The sequence below is a fragment of the Rhinopithecus bieti genome, unplaced genomic scaffold, assembly GCF_001698545.2.
Source record: "Rhinopithecus bieti isolate Rb0 unplaced genomic scaffold, ASM169854v2 scaffold_42219, whole genome shotgun sequence".
In the NCBI taxonomy this organism is placed as follows: Eukaryota; Metazoa; Chordata; class Mammalia; order Primates; family Cercopithecidae; genus Rhinopithecus; species Rhinopithecus bieti.
In genome coordinates this window covers 1,581,971-1,595,623 of record NW_016817843.1, presented here as the reverse complement: position 1 = coordinate 1,595,623, position 13,653 = coordinate 1,581,971, and the positions used below count along the sequence as shown (strand labels likewise).

Sequence of the window (13,653 nt, the reverse complement as noted above, 5' to 3'; positions counted from 1 at the left end):
TTTGAGATGGAGTCTCACTCTGTTGCCTAGGCTGGAGTGCAGTGGCACAATCTCAACTTACTGCAACCTCTACCTCCTGGGTTCAAGTGATTCTCCTGCCTCGCTTCCCAAGTAGCTGGGATTACAGGTGTGTGCCACCAGACCTGGCTAATTTTTGTATTTTTAGTAGAGATGGGGTTTCACCGTGTTGGCCAGGCTGGTCTCGAACTCCTGACCTCAGGTGATCCGCTTGCCTTGGCCTCTCGAAGTGTTGGTATTACAGGCATGAGCCACCACGCTCACCCTGTTGTCCAGGCTGGAGTGCAGTGGCATGATCTTGGCTCACTGCAACTTCCGTCTCTTGAGTTCAAGTGATTCTCCTGCCTCAGTCTCCTGAGTAGCTGGGACTACAAGCACCTACCACCGTGCCCAGCTAATTTTTGTATTTTTAGTAGAGACCGAGTTTCACCATGTTGGCCCGGCTGGTCTCGAACTCCTGACCTCAAGTGATCTGCCCACCTCAGCCTCCCAAAGTGTTGGGATTACAGGCATGAGCCACGTTGCCTGGCCAGCTTTGTGATATTGAGGCTTTTAATCTATGAATATGTTGACTGTAGTCTTTTTTTAGACATAGGGTCTTGCTCTGTTGCCTAGGCTGGAGTGCAGTGGCACAATCATAGCTCACTTTAGCCTTGAACTCCTGGGCTCAAGCAGTCCTCCTACCTAAGCCTCCCAAGTAGCTGGGACTGCAGGTGTGTGCTACTACACCTTGCTAATTGTTGTCTGTAGTCTTTCAAAATGTCTTTTGATAACATTTTATTATTTTCCCCAGTGGGTTGCATATTTTTTTTTAACAATTAACAATTTTTGAGGTATACAGAACAGTCAATAAATTGCACCCATTTTAAATATACACATGCAAAATAAAACCTACTAGAGTTAATAAACAAATTCAGCAAAGTCTCGGGAAACAAGATCAATATACAAAAATAAATTCTGTTTCTACATACTACCAATGAACAATCTAAACATGAGGTTTAAACAACACTTTCATTCAGTAGCATCAAACAGAATAAAATAGGAATAAATTTAAAAGGTGTACACTTGTACATGGAAAATTACAAAACTGAGAGAAACTGAAGATCTAAATAAATGGAGAGTATACAATTCAATGAGTTTTGACACCAGTTTTGACATGAGTGTATAACCATGTAGCTACCCCCACAATCAATAAATAGGACATTCTATCACCCCAGAATGTTCCCTGTGACACTTTACTACAACTCATTCTTCTCCTCTCAGACCTCAGGCATTCACTGGTATTTTTCAGTAAGTATCTGTTAGTTTTGTCTGTTGTAGAATTTCATATAAGCAGCATTCTATAGTCTACACTCTTGTGTTTTTTGCCCAGTATGGTGTTTTGATGCTTCCCTTTTTTGTGTGTGTATTAGCAGCACACGTCTCTTTATTACTGAATTGTGTTCTTTTGTATGGATATACTGGTTTATTCATCTGTTGATTGACATTTGAGTGTTATACGTAAAGCTTCAGTGAACATTTGTGTTCAAGTCTTTGAGGCAATGTAATTTGAAATGAAAGCAATGATAGCGTATTTTTGTCCTGGGTTTTAGAGAGACTGCTATTAATATTTTCCCCACTGAATACAATGTGTCCTGCAATTTTCTGGTAGAAACTCTATCAAGTTACTGAAATTCTCTTCAAATTGTAGTTTGATAAGAGTTGTTGGGCTTTTTGTTTCTTTGTTTTATAATCATGAAGAGATGTTGACTTTTTTGGAATGCTTTTGACGTGACCAGAGTTTTCTTTTATTCTGCTAAAGTGACAGATTATATCTATGTATTTAAAATACTAATCCACCCTTACATTCCTGATATAAACTAAATTTTAAATATAAATGTGAAGTTTTCAAATATCATTATGTGAAGACATTTGGCATAATATTAATGGTATCTTCTTAATAGCTGTAAAATCTGTAGTTATGTTTACCTTTTTATTCCTTTTTTTTTTTCTTTGAGACAGGGTCTCACTGTCACCCAAGGAGTGCAGTGGTGTAATCTCGTCTCACCACAACCTCTGCCTCCCAGGCTCAAGCAATTCTCCTGCCTCGGCCTCCCGAGTAGCTGGGATTACAGGCATGTAATTTTTGTATTTTTAGTAGAGACAGGGTTTTACCATGTTGGCCAGCCTGGACTCAAACTCCTGACCTGCCTTGTCCTCCCAAAGTGCTGGGATTACAGGCCTAAGCCACCACGCCTGGCCTTTATTCCTTATGTTGATTATTTGTGCCTTCTGTTTTTCTTGATTGATTAGCCTGGAGTTTCATAGTTACGTTATTCTCTAGAAAGAACCAACTTTGCTTTCCTTAATTCTATTTTATACTAATTTTCTATTTCATCAGTTTATCTTCTAGATTATGTCAGTCCTGTTACATTGTTTGGGCTTATTTTGCACAAAGATTGTTAGCATTTCTTCTTTCTTAGCACATCTAAACCTATAAATTTCTCTTAATGTACTCTTTTACTTATATCCTCAAAGTTTTTTTAATTAAATATTCTTATAAAAGTAATATATGCAGATAGTTTAAAAGTCAAGAGGTTATACAAGATTTATCATGGAAAACAGCAGTCCTTCATATCATGATTATTTTGTAGATGCTGGAAAAGCTTTCTCTGCTAAATTCAACACTCATTTCTTATTTTAAAAAAACACTAAAAATAGGAATAGATGGATACTTTAAAAGTTTTTTGTTGTGATAAAATACACATAACATAATATTTACCATCTTAACCATTTGTAAATGTATAGTTAAGTAATGTTCAGTTCATTCATATAGTTTTGAAACCATTACCACCATGTATATCACCAGAGCTCATGTTTTTAATCTCAAAACTAAAACGCTGTATCCATTAAACAAAAACTTCCCATTTCCTCTTGTCTTCAAGGCCTTGACAACTACCATCCTGTTTTCTGTCTCTTGTGATTTTGACTACTTTAGATATCTCATATAAGTGAAATCATATAGCATTTATCCTTTTTGACAGACATTTCTGTCACCACCATCCTATTTTCTGTCCCTTGTGATTTTGACAAATTTAGGTATCTCATATAAGTGAAATCATATGGTATTTGTCCTTCTTGACAGACTTACTTCATTTAGCATAATGTCCTCAAGATTCATCCATACTGTAGCATGTCAGAATTTCTTCTCTTTTTAGGGCACAGCCTCCTGTTGCCCTGGAAACACCCAGACAGAAGGGTAGGCAACTGCACCCACCCCCACCTCTCATAGCCAGACAGGCCAGGCCACACCTGCTAGAGCTTCCAACCCAGTGGTCCCACTTCTACTTGAACTCTGCAGGCAGGTGCGAACCCCATGTTTACCCAGGAAGTACACAAACAACAGATTAGGGCTGACCTAGCAAGGATACAACTTATCTGTCAACTGAGGTTCCTGTCTGAGGGAGAGCCCCATGGACAAGAACACTCAACAAAAGAAACACGGGCACAGAGAGACAGTAATCAGAGGGCTCCTCCAAGACCCAGGAGCAGACTAGAATCTAAGCCAGTCAACTGTAATCAAACCCCTTAAGGTTATCAAGAAGAAAAAAGCAAAAAATCCATCCAAAGGACAGCAGCTTCAAAGATTAAAGAACATCAGCCCATACAAATGAGAAACAACCAGCATAAGAACTCTGGCAACTCAAAAAGCCAGAGTGCCTTCTTACCTCCAAATGACTGCACCAATTCCCTAGTAGTGGTTATTAACCATGTTGAAATGGCTGAAATGTCACAAATAGAATTCAGAATATGGATAGGAACAAAAATCAATGACATACAGGAGATAGTCAACCCAATCCAAGAAATCTAAGGATTACAATAAAACAATACAGGAGGTGATAGACCAAATGACCATTATAAGAAACAACTGAGTTGACCTGATAGAGCTGAAAAACAGACGAGAAGAATTTCAGAGTGCAATCTCAAGTTTTATCAGCAGAATCAACCAAGCTGAAGAAGGAGCTCAGAGCTGGAAGACTGGCTCTCCAAAGTAACTCAGTCAGAGAAAAATAAAGTAAAAACAATAAAGAAGACTGTATTAGTTCCTTCATGCATTGCTATAAAGAAATACCTTAGACTGGGTAATTTATGAAGAAAAGGAGTTTAATTAGCTCATGGTTCTGCAGGCTGTACAGGAAGCACGGAGGCTTCTGCTTCTGAGGAGGCCTCAGGAAACTTACAGACATGGCAGAAGGTGAATGAGGAGCCAGCATGTTGCATGACCAGCAAGAGAGAGAGAGTGGGGAGGAGCTACACACTTTTAAACAACCATATCTTGCGAGCACTCACTCACTATTGCTAGGACAGTACCAAGGGGGATGGTGCTAAACCATTCATGAGAAATCTGCCCCCCTGATCTAGTCACCTCCCCACCTTCAGCATTGGGGATTACAATTCAACATGAGATTCGAGCAGGGACACAGATTCAAACCATATCAAAAACTGAACAAAACCTCTGAGAAATATGAAATTATGTAAAGAGACCAAATCTATGACAAATTTCTGTCCCTGAAAGACAGGAAGAGAAAACAAGCAACTTGGAAAGCATATTTCAGGATATCATCCATGAAAATTTCCCCAACCTTGCTAGAGAGGCCAACATTCAAGTTCAGGAAATACAGGGAACCTCTGCAGAATTCTACACAAGAAGATCATCCTCATGACACATAGTCATCAGATTCTCCAAGGTCAAAATGAAAGAAAAAGTAGTTAAGGGCAACTGGAGAGAAGGGAGAAGGGGCAGGTCACCTACAAAGGGATTTTTTTTTTTTTTTTTAGAAAGAGTTTTGCTAGAGTGCAATGGCACGATCTCAGCTCACCACAGCCTCTACCTCCCAGGTTCAAGTGATTCTCCTGCCTCAGCCTTCTGAGTAGCTGGGATAACAGGCATGCATCACCATACCTAATTTTTGTATTTTTAGTGGAGACAGGGTTTCTCCATGTTGGTCAGGCTGGTCTTGAACTCCCGACCTCAGGTGATCCACCTGCCTTGGCTTCCCAAAGTGCTGGGATCACAGGTGTGAGCCACTGCTCCTGGCCCTACAAAGGGGTCTTTAGGCTAACAGCAGACCTATCAGCAGCAACCATACAAGCCAGAAGAGATTAGAGGCCTGTATTCAGCATTCTTAAAGAATTTTCAACCAAGAATTTTGTATCCAGCCAAACTAAGCTTCATAAGCAAAGGAATATTAAATCCTTTTCAGACAAGCAAAGGCTAAGGGAATTTGTTACCACCAGACCTGCCTTACAAGAGGTCCTGAAGGGAGTGCTAAATATGGGAAGTAAAGACCATTACTGGCCACTACAGAAACACGCTTAAAAGTACATAGGCCAGTGACACTATAATGCAGCCACACAAACATGTCTGCATAATAACCAGCTGACAGTGTTATGACAGAATCAAATCTACATGTGTCAATACTAACCTTGAATGTAAATAGGCTACACACTCCAGTTAAAAGGCACATACTGGAAAGTTGAATATAGAAACAAAACCCCATGGTATGCTGTCTTCAGGAGGATCATCTCACATGCAATGACACCCATAGGCTCAAAGTAAAGGAACGGAAAAAAGTCTACTAAGCAGATGAAAAACATAAAAAGACAGGAGTTAGCTATTCTAATTTCAGGCAAAACAGACTTTAAACCAACAAAGATTTTTAAAGACCTATGAAGTGACTTAAATAACCACACAGTAATAGTGGGAGACATTAAACACTCCACTCACAGTATTAGATCATTGAGGTAGAAAAGTAACAAAGATGTTTGGGACCTGAACTCTATACTTGATCAAAATGGACCTAGAGGACATCTATAGAACTCTGCACCCAAAAACATCAGAAGGTACTCATTCTGTGCTCATGTGCACGACACATACTCATGTATGTGCTCATCTGCACATGACACATACTCTAAAATTGACCATACAACCAGGCATAAAATAATCCACAGCAAATTAAAAAAAAAAAATCACCCCACTCACACTCTCAGACCACTGTGCAAGAAAAGTAGAAATCAATGCTAAGAAAATCGCACAAGGCGGGGCACGGTGGCTCACGCCTGTAATCCCAGCACTTTGGGAGGCCGAGGCGGGTGGATCACCAGGTCAGGAGATCGAGACCATCCTGGCTAACACGGTTAAACCCCGTTTCCACTAAAAAATACAAAAAAAATTAGCCAGGCGTGGTGGTGGGCGCCTGTAGTCCCAGCTACTTAGGAGGCTGAGGCAGGAGAATGGCGTGAACCCAGGAGGCGGAGCTTGCAGTGAGCCAAGACTGCGCCACTGCGCTCCAGCCTGGGCGACAGAGCGAGACTCCGTCTCAAAAAAATAATAATAAGAAAGAAAGAAAATTGCACAAAACTATACAGTTACATGGAAGTTAACCTGGTCCTGAATGGCTTCTGGGTAAATAATATTGTAAGTAGTGTTGTGAAGACTTTCCCTTATGTTTTCCTCTAGGAGCTTTATAGGTTTAGCTCTTAACATTTACATCTTTGATCCATTTTGTGTTAATTTGTGTATGTTGTCTAAGACAATGATCCAGCTTCATTATTTTGCATGAGGAGATCCAGTTTTCCTAGCACCATTTGTTGAAAGACTGTCCTTCCTTAATTGAATGGTCTTGGTACTTTTGTCAACAATTATTTACCACAGATGTGAAGGTTTATTTCTAGCCTCTCCACTCTGTTCCATTACTCTATATGTCTGTCTTTTATGCTGTTAGCACACCGTTTTGATTACTGTCACTTTGTATTGAACTCAGGAAGTGTGAGTCCCCCAAATTTGTTCTATATATATATACACACACACACACACATATATATATATATATATGTGTATATATATATATATATATAACCAGCTGACAGTGTTATATATATATGTGTGTGTGTGTGTATATATATATATATACGTGTGTGTATATATATATATACGTGTGTGTGTATATATATATACGTGTGTGTGTATATATATATATACGTGTGTGTATATATATACGTGTGTGTATATATATATACGTGTGTATATATATACGTGTGTGTATATATATATATACGTGTGTGTATATATATATACGTGTGTGTATATATATACGTGTGTGTGTATATATATATATACGTGTGTGTGTATATATATATACGTGTGTGTGTATATATATATATACGTGTGTGTGTATATATATATATATACGTGTGTGTGTATATATATATATATATATGTTGGCTATTCTTTCAGATCCCATGTAAATTTTAAGACGGATTTTTCTATATCTGGAAAAAAACCATCAATTTGAATCTAATACAGATTGCACTGAATACATAGATTGCTTTGGTTAGTAATAACATCTTAACAATATTGTCTTACAGGCCATTAACATGGGATGTCTTTCCATTTATTTATGTGCCTTTGATTTCTTTCAGTGTTTTATAGTTTTTATTACACAAGTCTCACCTCCTTGATTAAATTAATTCCTAATTGCATTTGGCCCTTGAACAACAGAGGAATTATGATTACTGAACTGTTGTGCAGTCAAAAATCTGCATATAACTTTTCACTCCTCAAAATCATAACTAATAATAGTGTACTGTTGACAGGAAGCCTTACCAAGAACATAAACAGTCGATTAACACATAAGTAGACTCATATCTACATATATATTTTTTTCAAAATTGTAGTGAATCTCCAAAAAATTTTCCAAAGTATTTATTGAAAAACATCTATATATAAGTGGATTCATACAGTTCAAACTTGTGTTGTTCAAGAGTCAACTGTATTCTATTCTTTTTGGGTATTGTAAATGGAATTGTTTTAATTTCCTTTTTAGACTGTTCATTGTTCTGATTATTGTGTGTTGAGGTTTTCTACATAGGAGATCATTGGGGGGATACTTTTTTAACATGATAAAATATGCTATACCTTAATAGGAATGCACCATACTCAATAGGGCAAACAGTAGAGGCATTTCCACTAGAAGAGTCTATGTTCCATTGACACTGCCTGGTTTCTAAACCTTGAGTAGAGTTCCCTTCTAAAAACATCTGCCTTTGGGGTCAGGTTCATTTAAGAATATCCTTGATGAAACAGTAACAATTATTAATGTTATTAAACCTCACATATAGTCTTTTCAATATTATGCCTAACAGAATGGGAAGATATACAAAGTATTTCTGCAACTGTATTCCTAAGAAAAGTACATGTGCTGTGCTATCTGAGTTGCAGGCTGAATGAGTTGTTTTTCATGACTGCTATTTTTACGTGAAAGAACAACTGAGAGCTGGGTGTGCTGGTATGAGCCTGTAATCCCAGCTGCTCCGGAGGTGGAGGCAGGAGTTTGAATTCAGGTCCAGCCTGGGTAACACAGTAAGACCCTATTTCTACAAAAACAAAAACAAACAAACAAAAAAACACAACAAACGAGACACACATACAAACACAAACAAAACTGAGGGGCAAATTTTTTTTTCAGATACAGGTGTTTGACAGGAACTTTTTCAGAAATGAACAGAGTGACTGTCACTTTGAGGAGGACAACTGAAAATATTTGTCTTCAATGATAAAATTCAAGCTTTTAAGCACAAATTACAGTTTTAGAACATTTGCTCTGTCCCTGTGAGCTTGAAAGCTTTCCTGTACCTAAAGACTGTTTTGGCAAGGTTCATTGGTGATATTAACGAATGTGACTTTTAAAAAACACTGTACTATATAATGAAACGTAGAAGATCTGCGTAGATTAGTAAACTGATATTTTCCACATAAACAATGCACAATATGACAAAATTATACATGCATAAAGCACCCATCCACCCTATAAAGACCAATGGATTTTAGTATAACAGTATAAAAAGTTCATTGATGTGGTTTCAGATTTCATACTGCAACTTGAAAATTTGTTTCCATTTGCTTTTAATATTCATTCACCTATCACTTTATTTTAGTTTTCTTGTTTTCTTTTCTTTTTTTTTTTTTTTGAGATGGAGTCTCGCTCTGTCACCCAGGCTTGAGTGAAGTGGCATGATCTTCTCTCACTGCAACCTCTGCCTCCCAGGTTCAAGCGATTCTCGTGTCTCAGCCTCCTGAATAGCTGGGATTACAGGCATGTGCCACTACGTCTGGCTAATTTTTTTGTATTTTTAGTAGAGACGGGGTTTCACCATGTTGGCCAGGCTGGTCTCAAACTCCTGACCTCAAGTGGTCCACCCGCCTTGGTCTCCCAGAGTGCTGGGATTACAGGTGTGAGCCACCGCACCCGGTCTGTTTTTAGCTTTTCTGAATAATTTTTAGGTTTGTTTCTTGTATGGAACATATGTAATTGGGTTTTGCTCTGCAGACTGAACCAAAAATCTTTTTCTTTTGATAAGTGGATTAAGATCATTCACATTTATTAAAATGACCAAATGTTTGGTTTAGTTTCTGTCATTTTATTGTTACTGTTTATTTCTTTATAATGTGTTTTCTTTGTTTTCTATTAAATTTTTTTTTATCTCATTTTTTGTTCTCTTTCCGCTTTTGTCTGATAATGTTTATCATGTTTCCATTCAAATTTATTCTTTCTTGTAATATAGTCTTAATTTGTAATGTTATTTTTTTCCTGTTTGTCATTTCTGAGGTTAGTCAATTCTTGTCTCATTATTTATATATATATTTTTTGCTTCAGTTCTAATCTTAGTTTTTGAATTTCAATTCAGAATGTTCTTTAATTTTCCCAAAGAGGGGTATTTAATTCAGTTTGGATTTTTGCTTAATTGTTTTCTTCAGCTATATGTTTTTTGTTGTTGTTTTGGGAGGTGAGAGCTGGGAGTAAGGGTGGCTAAGCTGGTAATTTTCATGAGCTGATGTGTTTTTGTTCTCTGTTTTCTTCTGTAGGTTGCATTGTACAGATGAAGAGTACTTAACACCCATGCCTGTTCAAGACTGTTCAAGACTGATGATTTGGAGTAGTTTACAAGATTCCTCATTCAGAGTGCCCTCTTGTGTGACTGGGGTGATGTGCAGCTTCCATAATGGATGGGACAGAGAGCTGGGATCTAATGTACAAGTGAAGGGCTTGGTCTTACACTGAGGCATTCCAGCCATTGGAATAGGAGAGGAGCATATATGGCAGAGATGCTGGCTGATGGGTAAATATGATAGTAAATTGTAGAAAACTCTTCTGATTGATCGGATTTCCTTAATAAAATAGGAAGCAAGGTTAGGCTGAGTGAGGGTGGGTGAAGAGGTAGAGGAGGTTTGAGGAGAGAGAACTGCTCGGAAGACATTGGTAGACAGAACATAAAAACAGAGTTGGTTCTCTTTATGACGTTAAATAGTTTCACAACATATTTTTAATGGTTGTTCACAATTTCGTTTTAGGGCTTAAATTACGTTTCTATGATTTTTTTAAACCAGTTTCCTCTTGTTAGACATTTACTTCCAGTTTCTTACTATTATAAATAAAGTGAAACAACATCTCTTACTATACCATTTCTAAATTTGGAGTTCCTAACTTTTCTGTTGTTAAAATATAAGAATATTTATCTTTCTCATTGGCTTATAAACTGTAGTCAGATTATACACTTGTGTAAATTACAAACTTTAGGAGTGTGATGGTATCATTAACACAAGATTCAAATACAAAATGTTCCAAGTACAAATAATAATGAGATTCTAAATATGCAGTTTTATATAGTAAAATTATTATTGGACAAATACCATGAAATGGAAACTCGTCATTATATTGTTTTATTGCTGGGAAAAGTAATACTATTACCAACTTGCTGGACATACAGAGTATACCAAAGCTAGTGATACTTCTTAGCCAAGTCCTATTTGAAAATAGGAATCAAAGTTATTTTCGTTGTTATCTAATCCCACTAAAGCAAGAAAGGGAATTGCATATACTCCAAGCAAAGGTTTATCAGACAAGACCAAAGAAAGCAGGAAACAAGGGTAAATCCTAGACCCTTAGAAACAGGAAACTGAAGAATGAAGAGCAAGTCATCTCTCAATGCCCTTTTGCTGTCTGCCCAGTTGGATTGGTTCACTTCCCAGCTGTGGCTCGGGAGGAGGGCAAGGCACTTCTTATTTAAGTCTCATAACACCCTTATAAGGTGGATAATGCAATTCATTGCATAGAAAGGGAGTAAATAGGAATACTTAATTTTTAATTTTCATGAGCCTTGTCAATACTTGTAATTAATCTTCTACTATAGTCTAGCAGTTTATTTCCTAATATTACCTCATGTATAGTTTGATACTTATGAAGTATAGATTTTATATATAAAGTTTATATATAAGGAAAAAACAATTCTTAACATTTCTGAGGCAGCACCCATCTCACTTGTAGACTTAAAAGACACAGCAGAGATTTGAGGGACTCAGAAGTCAAATAGAGTAGGTTAAAAACCTCTTATTTTTCAAATAATTGTTTTAAGAAACAAGCATACCTGTGTCAGTGAAATATCTTAACTTGTGTGGAATCAAGTTAGGAGAGAGAGATCTCATGAATGTGTCCTGTGTTGTCAAAGCAGCTGCTAGCCTGTGGGTCTCTCCTACCTGGGTTATGGCAGCACCTCACAGCCAGTTGCTCCATTCTCCCCTTTCCTCTGTACAGTTTGCTCTGGTTCCTCAGAGCAGATTTCCAAGTATACTGCTTCAGCCATGCCCTCACTGTGTCGTTCCCTGAACCAAGAGCCATTCGTCCCAAGAGCCATGTGTGCAAAGTACTCTTATCACCTAGCCATTGTAGCCATACCAAGCCGGGCTTCCTACTTCCCTCTGCTCCCCTTGGTTTCCTCCTGTGAAGTAAATCTCACTGACCCTTGATGCCGCTCCAAGCATATATAATATATAATATATATGTGTGTGTGTATATATATATTATATAGATATATAATAAAACCATAGTCTAAAAAATTCAAACCAGGAGAAATAAAGCAAGAAAATTATATGGGAAAAACCTGCACAGATTTATTTGGCCAGCATGGTTATCATGGCTCTATTAAATTTATCCCTGACCGTCTTTAAAGCCAAAGCAAACAGGATAAAGTGATCAACTACTTACCTCTCAATATCAGAAAGGGGGCAGGAGGCAAAACCTCTCTTAATTTCATAAAACAATTCTTATGTGGGTCTTCATTATAGACATCACAGAATAGAATGGACAGAATTCTGATTTATAAAATTCTGTGTGACAGGTTTCATATGGGTCTTTTTATGATCAGTTACTAAAAGCCACATAATAATAGAACTCAATTTTTTTTTTTTTTTGACAGTCTCACTTTGTTGCCCAGGCTGGAGTGCAGTGGTGCGATCTCGGCTCACTGCAACCTCCGCCTCCCGGGTTCAAGTGATTCTCCTGCCTCAGCCTCCCAAGTAGCTGGGACTACAGGCGTGTGCCACCACGCCTAACTAATTTTTTGTATTTTTAGTAGATACGGGGTTTCACCATGTTAGCCAGAATGGTCTTGATCTCCTGACCTCATGAGCTGCCCACCTTGGCCTCCCAAAGTGCTGGGATTACAGGCATGAGCCACCGTGCCCGGGCAGAATTCAGTTTTTATCTGTTGGTGAGATAATATAGGTCAGGTATGTAGCCTTTTGGTGTTTTGATTTGATCCAATCGTAGAACTTCGGGAATTCAGACCCAGAGATGTTAAGTGACTGTCCCCTGTTTTAATAGGTTTCCTGACTTTCAGCATCATTGTCTCAGTTCACTGACTAGTTTCTTACAAGCATAACCATTGGGGGTGTTACATGCAAGGATTTCTTCAGGCCGGGTGCAGTGGCTCATACCTTTAATCTTGGCACTCTGGGAAGCCAAGGCAGGAGGATCACTTGAGTCTAAGAGTTTGAGACCAGCCTTGGCAACATAGCAAGATCCCATCATCTTTACAGAAAATTTTAAAATTAACCAGGCATGGAGGTGCACATCTTGAGTCTCAGCTACTTAGGAGTCTGAGGCAGGAGGATCACTGGAGCCCATGAATTCAAGGTTGCAGTGAGTTCTGATTGTGCCACTGCACTCCAGCCTGGGCGACAGAGCCTTGTCTCTTAAAAAAAAAGGAGGGGGGATTTCTTCTGAGTTGTGCTTGCTAAAGTCAAAATACTAGGTGATTTGGTGATGTGCCTAGTGAGCATGGGGCTCTTCCTGCCAATTAGAAGCACAGATACCACATTTGGAGTTTGGTGAGATCAGAATATCTCAAGTTGAGCACCTGCTGAACGATAGGATTGTGTCTATGCATTTTAAATCTACTTTTAGTCTCTATTACCATCTTATAATAGGGATTATGACACCAGAACGGAGGCAGCTGTCTTAAGATTTCAAGGGGTGCTAGCTGAAGATAAGAGAGAGGAAAGTTGGGAAGAAGCTGGATCCTTGATAACAGCTGAGCCATGGACTTAACCAGACTTAGAGAGACCCCACCTTCAGATTTCATGTCATACCACCTGAAATAATATATTTTCATTATTGGTCAAGCCGTTTTGATTTGGGTTGTCTACTGTGCTACCTGCAGCCAAAGGGAAACTAATAAATGTGAACCAAGAAGCAAACCTACATTCTTCTTCCCAAAGTCCATGTTTCTCCCCCTCACCAACCTCTTCACCAAAAACTA

At 38.3% G+C, this 13,653-nt stretch overlaps 1 protein-coding gene across 2 annotated transcripts in view; it reads left to right on the top strand.

Annotated features, from left to right (window-relative positions):
• ZC3H8 (zinc finger CCCH-type containing 8) overlaps positions 1–10,713 on the top strand; it is a 42,490-nt gene extending 31,777 nt beyond the window's left edge. For both annotated transcript variants that reach the window (XM_017856219.1, XM_017856220.1), the window contains one exon: positions 9,923–10,713. The gene's annotated coding sequence lies outside the window, so the exon portion shown is untranslated. The remainder of the gene's footprint in view (positions 1–9,922) is intronic.
• Positions 10,714–13,653: the final 2,940 nt, after the last annotated feature.